General features: G+C 32.3%; 1 pseudogene; it reads left to right on the forward strand.

Moving 5' to 3' along the window:
* The first annotated feature begins 10,388 nt into the window (after positions 1–10,388).
* Positions 10,389–12,069, forward strand: LOC111040892 (annotated as a pseudogene).
* The last annotated feature ends 1,903 nt before the right edge of the window (positions 12,070–13,972 follow it).

Consider the following 13,972-nt stretch of genomic DNA (forward strand, 5'->3'; position numbering starts at 1 on the left):
AATTTACAACAACCATATGCATTGTCTTCTCAAAATACTACAACATTAAATTATGTACAACAACCATTTCCTTCGCCAGCTCAATACTCAATGTCCAGTCATTCATCGAAGCCATCATCTCCATCAAATTCCTCAACTCCCAGTCGTCCATCACTAATATCTCCACCACTCAACAACTCAACAGAGGCGTCAACTGAAGTTATTGAAGGGACATTGGACTACGATTGGTTAAATCAAAATTTAAAATAAAAATACTTATTAAAACATTTTTTAGCAATATCTAATTATGTTAAATACTATTAAATATGTATTAATTAATAATTTACAATAAATTACCTTTACTTGATCAGAAAGTTTTGTTTTCAATGCTTCACACACTTCAATTATTATTAATGAAATAACTTGAGGCGACATTTTGAACAAGTAGCTTAAACTTTGATAACTATCTCCACTTGCCAAAAACCGTAAAGTTACAGCTAAACGCTCCTTAGCAGGTATAGATTTTCTTAAGTGAGTGTCTTGTTTAGAAATAGATGGACCAATCAAATTCAGTAAATATTCAAAATCTGCCGAAGTCATTCGACAAAAATTTTCGAATTTTCCTGAACACTCGTATGATAGGTCATTCATTAATTTATTACCACTATATCTACAAAATGTATATAGAATCATTTAGGATAAAAAAAAAATATTTATATATATTATATATATATTATTAAAATATACATACAGTTCTCGATTTTTAAATATAGTTGTAGTCCACCATCTTCGTGTTTTTGGTTTTTTTTTTTTTAGTTTTGAAGCCAATACAATATAAATTGCACTGGCGATTGATAATTCATCTTCGCTATCACTATTCATTTTTATTTAAATAAAAAAGAATGAACAACCTGTACGTTCAAACGAAATAATCGTACTAAACAACAGTAAGCTGAAACTGAACGAAACACTACGAAACGTGAAACACGAAACGCGAAACGCGAAACATGCATAGTGTGTATACCTTTTCTACGAAACACTACGAAACGCTACGAATCACTATGAAACGCGAAACGCAAAACGCGAAACGCGAAACATGCATAGTGTGGAGCGACCTTTACGCGTATTTATCTGTCAACCGCTGTTATCGGCTGAAGCGCGGATTGGGTACATCATTATTGTTCACGGAGACGGCCCGATATACGAGTCGCGAACATTAATCATTATTGACAATTAACAAAAAATATGCCATAGGCGGCGGCACCAAAAATTGCATATTGCCTAAATATTGCGCCTTATTAAGACAAACAAGCAGGCTCATTGAGAGCGCTAGTACCGTTTTTTTAAATTCCGGATTTTTGCGGTCTGGGATATTATGGTCCGCACATTTTTATTTTCCGGATTTTTATTTTCCGGATTTTTACGGTCCGGGGTATAACGGCCAGTACATTTTTACTTTCCGGATTTTTACGGTCCGGGAATATACGGTTTACAACTTTCCGGATTTTTACGGTCCGAATATTTACACTCCGGAATTGTACTGTCCGTTCAATTATTTTCCGGGATTTTACATGCGTCCACGTCGATCACATTAATTATTAAATGCACTAAATAATTTATCTAAATAAACTATATCAAATGATAAAATGTATGATATACACAGAGGTTAACTGAAAACTAATTATTTTCAAAAACATAAAAAAAAAATAATAATACATAATATTATGTGATGCAATTTACTTTCATTACATACAAATAGTTATACTTGTTGTACAACAAGGCTACAAAATAAGTAATATATTTTTTCAATATTTGGTCATTGCGTTATCGACTACGACCAAAAAGTAACATAATTTCCAATATTTTCATTTATTCACCAGCATCACTGCTTGTGATTCTATTATGGACAGTCTCAACTCTCAAGTTCCTTAGTCATCACTATGATCTATCTTTTTTTTATTCAATTAGACTTCATCGCAGACATTGCAGTTATTTTTTAAATATATTTCGTTTTACAACAATTGGAATATAGATTCCAAACATTGAATAATTCCTGAAAATATCTTCAACCAAGATTTCTAGTCATTCCGGCTCGCGAATTGACACATTCCATAACAGGAATGACGCTGGATAAAACGCTGGATGTTATACGCTGAACTATAGGACTTATTAAGGATATTCAGTGTAGGTTACGGACAAATGCTTTTAGAATTCTTTGTATTCAGTTATCGAATCTTACACTATGTATATACATACCTACATATTTGTATGATGATTTTATGTATACTTCAGATCATCAATATTGTGTAAAATAGTATCTTCTATATCTACAGGATAACCATAAAAATGTGAAATTGAGTTTGTTTGTTAATAGTTTATTTTTGAAACTATTTGATTATAATATTCAATGTGCAATAAACACGATAGTGTGCGCAACAGTAGGTAAGGACAATTTAAATGAAAAACTGATGTTGATTAAGACCTTACTTGTCTTTTGAATTGAATAAAAAACTTAATCCCCACCTTTTAAAACTTATCTAAACAGAATCAAAATTCAAAAAAAATATTTCATCATGGATGTGTACATATTAATATTATAAACATAGACATAATACATGTCACGGAACATAAGTAATGATATCACTATACAATTACTGAAACACTCCACCTGATATTTTTAACTGTAAAATGAAATTAATGTATTCATTTATTTTTCAATTACATCAACTGTTTGACATTGAATTTAGAATTGCCATAAAATAAAAACTATTCGGTTATAATTGTCAATCATTTCTTTTCGAAACTTCAAGAACAACGTAAATGCCTTATACGTTCACCTAACCTATAATTTAGACTTATTTGTTGACTGTGACAATATAATGATTATTGACTTAAATTAATGAATAAAAAATTCCCATGAAATGGTTTTATTAATTCATTTTTGAATAATTTAATTTTTATTGCATTTAAATAATGCATATCTGTTTCTGAGTATAAAACAATACTTTCAAAACCTATTTAGTATCAAAAATTGTATTTCCTTAAAATGACAAATGTTTATAGTAAAACATTGAGGAATATTTTATATTTGTGCAAGTTTGTTGGCATCATTAACATGTCTTACATATTAAAACCTAGTGGATTAATAATTCAAAGTACAGAAACAATGTATAAATCTCTAGAATTCATAAAAATGATAATGTTAATAATATTCACTTACTCTGTACATACCAATGTATTTTTTATTGAAAAAATATATTTGTTCAAATTATGGTCTGTCATTATTGCATCAAGAATATCGGAAACACGGGTGATACAGTAAGTTAAATAATTAAAAAGAATTTACATTTAATTTTTTTTTTTAAAGCGAATAACAGCTCATTTATAAAACTAACCAGTTGCTACCGAGTGTACATAAGACGTAGATAGCTTTGATGAATATAATACATTTGAGTTCAATGATATAACAAATACATAATCAAAATCAATAATAAATCCATAAAATAAGAACATGAAAATCTAAAGTTAATTACCAATATGATATTAAACCCAATGTGGTATTATGTAAACGTTTACTTCCACGTTTTCTGGGTACGCTGTGCGGGGTCGACTTGTTTACCATTCAGTATTCATTATTCAGATTTCGCTTACTTTACCTCTAGATACCATTTTTAAGCCCACAATCACCCGATCCGACCAATTCAAGGAATGTAGTACCCCCGATTTTGGTATTACAAATGTATGATGGTCTATTTCAACCGTGCCTGGTAATAACTAATAAGTAACCCCCAATACAAACTAAGATACTAAATTGTTGTAAACTAAATTAACATTAGGTATTTATAGTTATTATTGTATGTTTAATGATTTAATTAAATATGGGTATTTCGTACTTTATTGCTAAAAACCATAGCGTCAAAACAATAATTGGAACTTTTGGTAATTCGAAGTATATACAAGAAAAATATGTGGATACTTGATAAAATAAAATAACAATAAAACAATTCCACATATTGGGTTGAGGAGATAACTTGGTATCTTAATTTGTATAATATTTATTAATAAAATATATTCAAACTTTTTAAGTAATAAAAAGCATAAAAGCAACTTCCTTTCCAGGGGACAAAATCAATTGCTTTATACATTAAAAACTTTTTTGATGACCAGTTATATCTTCAATAGGTCTCTTAGCGGTACCCTTTAAATTGCGTAACACAATTCAATCACTCAGTACTACTATCAGCAAGCTACAATATACATTTTTAAATGTTGTATACAAGTAGCTTAGCTTAATTACAGAAAATTCACATTCAATATTTTTTTCAACATTTGCTGAGGAAGTTGAGGAACAGCATCTTATACTAAAATAAATATAGTTCTCTTTGGAAAATATATGTCCTAAATTGTAGATTATTGTATATTATAAATTATAATTTAGATTTCATATTTATTTCAGTTGAAGAACATTGAAACATGAATTTTCAAACATTCAATTATTTAAAATATGTATATCTGAATGCCTTCATAATTATTAATTATATCTCGAGGAAAAAATGTTTTTCGATAACAAACTTAATACTAGTGTCATGACCATTGATTGTTGATACAATTTTGGTCCATATATTTACAGAACAACAAAAAAAATCTCGTTCACGGCAAAGCTCTTGCAATTAATAATTGCAATTTTTCTTGACATTTTAGAAATTCATCTTATTAATAAATTGCCTATGTGCCTAATTGTATGAATTTCCTACAATGTAACTGTACAAGGTAAAGTGAAATATTATACATTAATACCTACTCTATGTATTGTTTTATGTTGTCATGATGTTACATGTTAGAAGTTAGAACAAGATTCATGTTTAAATTATCTTAAGATTTATAAAATGTATATCTAGAAATCATTCGCTCTTCAATGTCCCTGGAACAATATGATATACTTAATAAGTAGGTAGTTATTAACTATTTTTAATTTCATAGGCATCCTTAGAATCACAGCACACTTGTAAGTAGTTCATGGTATTCACCACCAAGGTTAGGCGCACTCCGTTAATTTCCCCCCACTGTACAAATTCCGTAACAAAAACTGGTCGCACTTCTGTCAACCGATTACCTTGTCGTTTCTAATCCATAGCATCTTTGTGCATGGTTTTAATATTTACTGTTCCCAATGTACCCCCGCCGACCCGTAACACACAGTCCTTATCAATAAACGGACACAATAATTTTAACTTACTTCTGTTCTTAACGTTTTGTTTTACAATTAAATCCATAATTTCTTCGTTAAAATGTTGCCCTTGTACCAATTTAATTAATAACATTTTAGCGGCATCGAGTTCATCGGCTTTTATTTCCTCCGTAAAACGATTGCCTTAACGCTTATACGTTTTCCAACGTATACAATAGTAATTTTTTAAAACATGAATATTTATCGGTTATATTATCTTCGACCTTTGCGCTCAGAACAACTGGCCTTTTTACTTTAAAATTCTGGCATTTCTTTTGGTGGTGAAGGTGCGTTTTCTCTGGCACTAGGCCACAAATCTTCCTCTGCCTGTAACCGTTGTGGACCCTCCCACCATAATTTGTTTTCACGTAACTGGTGTGGACGCAGCCTCTGGAAAGTACGTCCACGGGATTGTCACCAGACTTGATGTGTGCCCATTCTGCTACAGAAGTATACTGTTGCACTTCTCCGACTCTATGTGACTCAAAGGTTTTCCATTTTGACGCTGGTGAACTTATCCATGCCAGAACTGTTGCGGAATCGGATCAAAAATAACGTCGAGCATAATTAACTCACAAACTGGGCAGTATTTTGTTAACTAAGCGCACGAGTAAGACCTCTGCACACAATTCTAATTTGGCAAAAGAAATTACATTTAGTGGGGCTACTCGTGATTTGGCAGCATTTAAGCGAGTGACGTGAATGCCGCACTCGTCTGTTGCGCGTAAATACACCACTGCCGCGTATGCTTTTGTTGATGCGTCTGCGAAACAGTGTATTTGTATACGGAGTGCCTTATCCACTCCTATTACGCACCGTGGTATCTTTATTTGTCCTATTTCAAATAATTCTTCATGATACGTGTTCCATTCGTCGTATAACGGCGACGGTAGTTTTTTCTCCCAGCTGATTTTATTCGTCCATAATTAATTGTTGTATAAAAACTTTTGCCTTGCTTACGTCTGGGCCTATTAATGACAATGGATCAAATACTGTTGCGATTGCAGTAATACCGTGCGTTTCGTAATAACCTTGCCATTGTTCACGTTATCTAATTTATATGTATAAGTGTCGTTATTCGGAACCCAGCTTAAGCCAAGTGTTTTCATGGCGCTACCATCTAAATTAATCAAGCGCAACGGGTCTTGGACTTCATTTGGAATTCCGCTTAATAGCCGTTCATCATTTGATACCCATTTCCGCAAATTAAATCCGCATTTGTTTGTAATCTCCACTATTTCATCACGTAATTTAACTGCCGCTTCGATTGTTTGTGCACAGCCGAGATAGTCATCTACATGGAAATCTGTTGAAATCGTTGTGCAGGCGTTCGCAAACCGTAGTCTTGAGTCATCGGATAATTTTTTTAAAATAAAATATACAAATAAAATGTAACTAGATACAACGCTGGACTTGTTCCGTAAGTTACCGTTTAAGTCTAAATTCCTTTATCTCGTCCTCGGGGTTTGCCCTCCATACAATACGCTGAAAGTCCCGGTCTTTTTCAGCAAACCAAATTTGCCGATACATTTTTTCGATATCGTTTGACATTGCAAATTTATGCGTGCGAAAAAGACTTAAAATAATAATGAGGTCGTCTTGAATTGATGGGCCTTTTAAAAGAATGTCATTAAGGGACCTCGTCACCACATGTTTTTTGTCAAAAACTACTGTTTCTAATTCGGCTAATTCGGGTTGATGCGTAGTCTGTTTTCGTTCAACATAAAACGTTTTAACGCAATTGCTTTCGAATTGCCTATCTTAATCGGATTTTCTTTAAAGGGCAACTGTACAATAAACCTTCCGTCTAACCCTTTAGTTACAGTTTTTTCAAAATGTTCAACACATTTTTTTTCTTCGAGGCTGTGACAATCTACTTTTCCTAACTCTTATAGACGCCAAAAGTTAGAAATTTGTTTTCCTAATTGTTGGCAGCAATCACTAGTGGCGTGCCCAAGGGGGGGGGGGAGGTTAGGGGTTATATCCCCCCCATTGACTTTTTTTTGTTGACTTCAACTTATTTAATTATTTTATATTAATTTAAATGTACTTTTACCAAAACATTTATAACATATATCCCCCCTGCCATTGAAATTTCCTGGGCACACCACTGGCAATCACTACGTATCGTCTGCTCGACAAATGTTTGCTTGACGTCACGCGCGTACTGTTGTACAGATACCGTGACCACCCATCCAAAGGCGGTTTCCTGATAAATAAGTCCGTTCACCATTGGTTTATATTGACCGGCACAAAGCGTATCAAAAAATACTTCAGCGCCTAATAGCAAATCAATTTCTCCGGGCTTTGCGTACGCGGGATCTGCGAACTTTATAATATGTTCCGATATTGTGTACGAGTTGTTCAAATATATTGGACTGGTCGGTAATTTGGACGTTATCTTTGGAAATGTCATAAAGTTGATTGACCTCGTATATGCGCCGGAGCGCGATCTCACTTCCACAGTGACTACGTGTGATACCCGGCATTCGGCCGAATTCACTCCAGAAATAGCGCAATCAAATTTATATTTCGTGAGTAGCAATTTATTTGCTAAATTGTTCGTGATGAAATTACCTTGAGAAGCAGAATTGAGTAACATGCGAGCTAAAAATGATTCGTTCGAATTACTATAATTTTTTATTATTGCCGTAGATAACAAAACCTAATTACCCGATGCGCTAGCTGCAAGTGCATTTATCGATGTAGATGGTGCAGTTTCGACGTTTTGTTCAGTAGCGTTTTCGTGCAAGAGAGTGTTGTGGTGTTCTAAACATTTTCGACACCCTTTTGACTTACACTTATTATTTTCTTTATGCTTTGATAAACAATTAGTACACAATTTTAATTTGATAACATTTTCACGTCTCTCTAGCGTTGCTAGATCTAAAAATTGTTTACATTTATAAATTGCACGAGGCTCTTCGCAGAAATAGCATTTGAATTTTACTACCGTAGTGTGGGAAAATAATGTCTGGTTTTTATTCTTAATGACTTTTGCGACAGCTCGTTTCCAAATCCGTGTAAGCTTTGAGCATTTTCGATCAATTCTAAGATTCGGTCTTTAAAAATGTTATCAATTCTTCGACCTTCGGGACTCCGTAATTTCCCGTAATGTGGCCTTGGCGAACTTTATTGAGATAATATTTAATAACATCAGGCCCCACGACATAGGGTTGTAGCTGATCACTTCTAGTGCCTTTATGTGGCCGAGCAGCTTGTCGACGAACTACCTCAATCTTTTTAATGATTCTTCTGTTATGCTTTCTAAGTCAAAAATCGCCTTTGGATGAGCTTTTACCATGATTCGTTTGTTATTGAATCGTTCGTTTAAACAATCCAACCCAATTTGATTGTTGTTTGCGGATGTTTCAAAGCATTTTACAACTTCGGCTGCGTCTCCAGACAGTGCGGCCTTGAGGTAGAAAAACTTTTGAACTTCTGTTAAAGCTTCATTCGAATGTATAAGCGCTTATGAATATATCGTTAAAGGTTAAGCATTCCTTATAGTTATCACTAAACTCGGGTACGTTTAGCGCTACTAACTTTACTATTGACACTTGATGACTGCTGGATGTACTTCCCGGTCTTTCACTGTTACTGTTGCTAGTTATATTCTGGTTCACGTTATAACCGGCTTTAGATAACATTTTTCCGCTGTCTGCGATAGCTTGAAAATACAAATCTTTGAATTCAAAACGATAGTGTTCATCGGCTGTAGCAGTTGCTTCATCTGTGACTATGATGTCTATAGTGGACTGTATATTTTGAAATTCATCCCAACATTCTTCGATTTTTTGTTTTCGTACTCGAATTTGCGATGCGTCTCCATCTATATCGAAATCTTGTAAGAATTTTAGGAATTTTGTGAAACTGCCTTTTAATGTGCCGCTCCGTATCGATGGATTGGGTCGTCCGACATATTCGTGGATACACTGATAATTGGCTTATACCTGAACTATTATCTGCCTTTATTATCGTACAGTTTGCGCTGTTGCGCTCAAATTCCACTTGATTATGCTGATATCGTTAATTTTTATTTCCGTGCAATTATCGGGAATTTTATTTTTCTGTTATTGGTATGGCTTGAGGGAAAAAGGAAGGAAAAAGTTATAATGTGACTCTCTTACCTTAAATTCTGTACAATTCCTGCATATTCTCCAATGATAGCTGCCGACTAGCCGTGCCTCGAATTATGGTGGTTTCTTCATCAATGTTGTCCTTGTTCTGTTATGAGCGTTGATGTCCTGACTCTTTGAACTGGTGGAAATGAACTCGGACTGTTTTAAACGCACTCGAAACACTTTACAAGTTCACCGTGTGCATTTTTCGATGTACTTGCTGCTATTTAGCATTTACAATTTATGCGGACGAATGGACCAAATGTTGGGGTCGAGGAGAATATTTTATAAAATTCGTACTTCGGTGTAAATTATGTTATTTCGTTTATTGATTATAATAAATAACCGTAATGTAATGCGCCGAGCGGTGTCGGCTGTTCGATAGCTACGACGCTACAAGCAAGTTATTCTAAGTGACACAAGACGTCTGAGTGACGTCTTATCTTTATCTTAATTGCAGTACGGGTCTACCAGATATTATTTAGTTTTGCCGGCTCCTACAGTAGGTTGAAATTCCTGATATAATACATTTGAATGTTGGGATAAAACACAACATCATCTTCAATAACAAACACATAAAATAAAAACGCTAAGAGAAGCAAACGATTATCTAAAATGGGCAGATATTCCTTCTCTTTAAACATATACACTGATTCTGCCCCAACGAATAATAGTGAAAACCTCCAAATAGTGAACGTATTTTTAAGACCAAACTACAAACCTTTTACAGAAGGAATCCTCTGAATAATGGATACAACTGCAATGAAAGCAAGTGTCCGGTAATAAGTTATTTCACTTTTTTAGTTCTATTTTCAAATATTTAAATTCCCTATCATCAACATATTTTGTAAGAATATTTTTGATATTACGATTTTTAGTTATTCGGGTGATGGAATAACGATTGTATATCAGGATGGGTAATGAAAATTCATCAAAAATGCATGCACACAAATTTTAAATTTTAATATTGACTCATGATGCACATGGCCTCGCTGTATATAAAGTATAAACTGCAAATATAATTTAATCTAATGGTTTTCTCATTTTGTATTTGTAGGTTGATGAACGGCATCATAGAGTACGATCAAAAACTAAAATCACTTCCAAGATTTTTGTTGATTCACCAGCATTCACCAAAAAAAACTTATTGGAATTCAATCTTCATTTTCGCAATAGTTTATTACATTGGGATGACGATTTCGTATTTTGTGTTATGGCCTCCACTGAATATTAACTTCGTTGTTATAACCATGTATTTTTTTCGGATAGAATACATCTTGGACGTTGCAGTATGTTTTTCGACATATTTTTTCTTACAACAATTAGAGTATAGATTCCAGACGTTGAATGAGTCCAGGAAATATCTTCTTCCCGGATTTCTACCCTTTCCTGGGGAATAAACATGTTCCATAACAGAAATGACACTGGATAAAATACGGTTGTTACACGCTGAACTATCGGACTTATTAAGATTATTCAGTATGGGTTTCGGACAAATACTATTAGGATTTTTTGTATTTAGTTATATCGATATGCTACTTCAATTTTATTATTTTATTAATTTTAATGATAAGAAAACAGAAAGATTTAGTTTTTTAAATTTAATAAGAATTGTAGTTACACACTGTCTTTACATAATAGATGTCATATTGGTTCTTTCTATTATCATTGCTGCATCACGTGTTCACGAAAAGGTAACAATAATAATAACTTTGTAACACAACTTGCATAATGTAAGCATGAACTGATTGCATTATGTTTTTTTAATTTCATACCCACAGAAACAGAAGATGATTTCACACCTACGATTAATTAGGATATCAAATTTATCGCCAAACCTAAAAATTCAAGTACACAATAAAATCATTATATAATTGAGAAAATATTAGAAATCAGTGTTATATAATATATGCTTATAGTCTTTAATTTAATAATTCTATTTTAGGTTAAAATGTTTATGAACCAAATAACAGTTTTTGAGTCTAGTGAAATCACAGCTTTTGGAATATTCAGTATAAATTTGAATCTTGTTATAACAGTTAGTATATAGTTTACAGATTGTATTCTTATTTATAGTATTCTTTTTTACATATTTGAGCACAATAAACAATGATATAAAAATGAAGTATATTTTTGTTCACAGATACTAATATTACTCATTACTGGTATAGTAACATTAATACAAATGAAGAATCATCCAATGATATTGCAATCAAAACAAAATTTACAGAAGTTTATGTCAGGTATTTATAATTTAACAACTAGGTGAAAATGTAATATATTAATTAATCACTTGTAGGTTTGAGCCATATGTTAAAAACTATGATAAGCAGATGTCAATTATTTAAAAAAAAGCATTTGAATTTGTTTGAAGTGAAAAATTATATTTTTTTCAAATAATTCAGTTTTTAATAAACATTTTAATTAAATTATTAATTCGTTCATTTTTTCTCTATCCATGTCTTTCTTTTCCAGTATTCCTAATAAACTGTTTTATCTGTTGTATCATGTCTTATAATTGACTAGGTGATAAGTAGGTACTTTCTATGGATATAATAAATATTTTTAATTAATGTTTAGCAACCTCAACTTAACCTTAACTAAAACTTCAAATTAGACATTAGAGCCAACTAGATAAAATATGATACAAAAAATAATCCTTAATGTTGAAAATCGGAACATTTTTTAGAAAACCAATTTATTCCATCTTTGACCCTGACCGCCCATAACCCAACTTTTTAATCGATGTTTTCAGAAAATTTTAGGTAAGAATCAAAAAGTACATTCTATGAAATGTATTAAATTGGTGCGTCACGTATTTTAAAATTGTTTATGAAAATATAACTTGAAAATACAACACACTTTGACATTGTTAGTTAATTTTATCTATTGAATCTTACACACCCTATAAAATGTAAATATGTACATTTTATACACATGGTGTTGTATATATATATAATATATTAATACTTATCTATATGTATCAAAATGAATTATGTCAAATGATAAAATATTTAATATACACAGGGGCAAACAGCCATCCAATTATTTTCAAAAACATAAAAATAGTTATAGTATATAACAATATTTAATATAATATATTATGCGGTTTCTTTCATTATTCAACGTTTTTAATCTGTGGTTTATTATTACTATTATTGGAATTATTTAATAAGATTGTAAGTTTGTACATTTGTATAAGTGTTTTAACCGTGAGGTATTATTATTATTATTTTTGTATATACAATGCAATTACTAGTTTCTATAGTAGGTAAATAGTTTTGCTTGTTGAATAATGCCTTCTTCCATTTTAAATTCTGAGCTAAGCGATTAATGTTTTGAATGGTGTTTGTTATATTTATTTGTATTTTTTTTTTTTTTGTTCTTTATATATAAAAAAAAATACTTCAAATACTTCAAATTTCATAATAGTTCATAAATTTCTTAGAAAGAAACACACTGTATAATATCTATTTAGTATGTGTAGTTAAGATTACAACAAATAACACGGGGTTATTATATATGACGGAGCCGGGGAGAAAATACATGTTGACACTGATCGTGGTCAGAACGAATACGACGTTAGAATATTTTACAATGATTCAGTAAATTACGATGAGCAATGTCGCAGGCGATGGCGGGAACCGCGGCAGTGTAAGTCGTATACGTCAAAGAGAGGGTAATACGTATCTGGTGCTGCAATGCCGAACGTTACAACTATAAACGGTCGAGCACAATATCTATTTGCCTCAAAAATACTTAACTTTTTTGCCAATATATTCGGTATTAATCAACTACTTATTTCAAAAATGACACAAGTAAAATACACATAACATGCCCGATTTATTGATACCACAAACGGACCAATTTGTCCATTCATATGTCTGAAGGCATGTCTAAAGAAAATGGGTAAATTTACGCACATTCAATTAGCAAACTCTGGCTCGTGGAATGTGCTAAGGTCGTGACAGCTCCGCTTTTATTTTGTTACTTAGCTTCCGTTGCGATGGATTTTTGGAATTTTAAGCATATTTTATTATTGAGGAACGGCATATTTCAACACGTGTGTGATTGTGTTTAGCAGAATTTTGATTGGGCACCCTTAGGTTTTTAAAACGCCAGGTTGGGGGATGGCGGCCTCTCTCTCCAGACAGATGTCTGCCTGGAGAAAAGTGCCACCCATGACCAAGGTTCGAACCGGCGACGGTACAAGTTGCGACCGACGCCTTAGTCCACTTGGCCACTCCGTCCACCTCTGACGATTTTGTAGATTGACAGAATAATTATTATTCACCTAACTAAATAACTAAATAAGTAATAATTTATCAAAAAATAGTTGTATTCATTTTTTTTTTCAATTGTTTTATTTAATTAAAGTAATTGAACTTCTAGTAGCATTATAATTCAACATAATAAATATTTTGTAATATATAAATAATATGCTTTATAATTTATAATTTATAATTTATATTATAATAAACGTATGGGGTGAAAAGGCTAGGTGAAGACATGTTCTGGTGTGAAAAATAAACGCAATTAAAATACTACGTGGTAAAACTATTATTAAGCAATCGGTATTTCAAAACGAATAATTCATCCTATAATCGTGAAAACAACAGGAAGTCATTAAAATTCCCAGACAGAC

This window comes from Myzus persicae, unplaced genomic scaffold (genome assembly GCF_001856785.1).
Source record: "Myzus persicae strain clone G006 unplaced genomic scaffold, MPER_G0061.0, whole genome shotgun sequence".
Taxonomy (NCBI): Eukaryota; Metazoa; Arthropoda; class Insecta; order Hemiptera; family Aphididae; genus Myzus; species Myzus persicae.